The sequence below is a fragment of the Dasypus novemcinctus genome, chromosome 20, assembly GCF_030445035.2.
Source record: "Dasypus novemcinctus isolate mDasNov1 chromosome 20, mDasNov1.1.hap2, whole genome shotgun sequence".
NCBI lineage: Eukaryota > Metazoa > Chordata > Mammalia > Cingulata > Dasypodidae > Dasypus > Dasypus novemcinctus.
The window spans coordinates 33141321-33143676 of record NC_080692.1 but is presented as its reverse complement, the minus strand read 5'-3'; positions in this window follow the sequence as shown (position 1 = coordinate 33143676).

Sequence of the window (2356 nt, the reverse complement as noted above, 5' to 3'; positions counted from 1 at the left end):
GTCTAGGTGAGTGACATGTGGGCCATATGTTTTTTATAACCTCTTTACCTCCTCTTTACTGACTGACGTGTTCTCTCCAGGGGGCTCATGTGTAGCCAGGACTGGGTTGGGCGAGTGTCTTGCTAATTCCTATAGGAACTCAACCTCCTAGTATTAGACTTTTGGTGCTGAAAAAATTTTGCTGGTGTAACATTTAGGACTTAAGTAAATAATTTAATTTTAGAATTGTGATCAGCCCATGTTTTCTTTTTTTGTGTTCTCATAGGTTTTGGTGTCAACAGACTAGGCTAAAGAAATCAAATCTATGATTCAGATATAAAAAGTGGCACTCTGGAATGATTTAATTTAGCGTGGGCTCTGAAATCCAAGAGCTAGTTTCAAATTTCTCTCCCTTTCCTGATTGTGGCAACTTCAGGAAGGTACTTCATATCTCTTAACCTCCATTTATTCATCCACAAAGTAGTGATGATATAATAGACCACAGGAATAATGGGATTATGTGGAAGATTCAATGATTATGATACTTGAGTGGTGATAGGAAAATAGTGAGAGCTAATAAAAATTTGTTAACATTATCACTGCTGTTATCTTCTACATAGCTATTACATTCCTTATTTTAATCTTCTTTTGTTGTTGCTCTGAGAAAACTGGCTTCTAACTCCGTTATTTAATTTTTGCAATGTCAAATTTACTCTTTCCTGCCTCCATATTGATATTAAATTATGCTACCAAGTTTTAGCTCCACAAAGTCATTTCTTTTATCATTGTTTTTTTTTTTTTTTGTTCTAGAACACAATGACAGTATTTTTCTGACCATTTTGGAGAACATGAAGAAAATATTCTCATAAATTTTCTTTTCTTGCTACAGGTCTATTTCCTTGGGCAATGAATCCTTAGTGCACAGGGCTTCTTGTCTTGAACTATAGAAGAAATCATCTGGCCTCAGGGGAGGATTTTTGTTTATTAGTGTATTTTTCTGTACATGAAGCGTTAAGCTGCCTTTGTGTTGACTAAATATCAAGTAGGAATTAAACTGTAGTTTGCGAGAAACTGGTAAAGTTCCTTGCATAAATACTTCACCTTTGTGTAGAAGGAAGGATAAAGTCATGAGTAGATTGCTTGCTTGGAGATCAAGCATCTCACGGAGAAAGCAGTGAGCGTAGGTGTTAGAAATTTAGCCTCGTTCTGCTTGAAAGAATTCTAACTACTTACACAAACTTCACCTCTAAAGAGCCCTTTTAAACTTTGCTAAATTGTTTGTACGATACGGAAGTCCATGTCAGCAGCACGGCCCTGGACTTCCATAACTTTCTAGTGGAGTCCTCATGTTGTCAATCACAGAAGTGAAAGGAAATAAGCAATGCTTTCTCTGATGTGGCCCAAAAATGTCTAAACCACCTGAGTCAGGTCAACATTATCAAGACCTTTGGGAGTGTCCCGAGACCCACTACTCTTTGGGTCCTGGTTACTTGGGTAGACCACCTATTGCCAGTTTTCTTAGCCTTGTTTTATTAACTTGGCTAGCAAAGAATTATCACAGTTCCATTTCATGACATAGTTTCCAAAGCTGATATGGTATTATTCATATTTGTTTTATTATGATGGATTTACACATAAACACAAACATACATATATATATATATATATATATATATATATATATATATTTTTTTTTCTTTAGGAGCTACCGGGGACTGAAACCAGGACCTAGTACATGGGAAGAGCTACATCCACTCCCCAGTGGTGGCAATTTTAAGGAGACATTTTAAGGAGGTTTCCCTAGAGGTCCATGTATATGCATCCACTTGACAAGAAGTTAGTATAATTTACTAGTTGTGAATTCTGGCCAAAACAAAAAAGTAGACTGGATTTGGTCGATTGCATTACTGTTTTTAAGTTCTGTACACACATGTATTCCTTTGTTGTGTCTAGACATGCCCCCGTGCACACGCTTATGGCCACTTTACTGGTACCACCCCCATTATTCAAGCTGACTTTATAACTTTCGTTTTACATTGTCAGCTGCAGAGTATAGGGTAGTCATTAGGATTGATGAGGTTAGCCTAATTGGTCAAACAGAGGTCAAAATTGTTCAAATTTTTGATGTCCTTAGATTGCTTTCAAAATATTCAAGTATCTGGTTAGTGTCATACTCGGTATTTTTATTTGCTGAAGGTAACACTTTTCTATCGTCGTTTTCCTCTGGCTTCAGGATTAATAGCCAGGGGAGAGCTTTTTATTTTTACTGGGATATTTGTTTTCTTATATAGCCTTTTATTAATGAGTAAGCAGTCAAATTATTTCTGGATTAACACTGATATAAAATACAAAAGAAACTCCAGTTGGAAAGACAGTG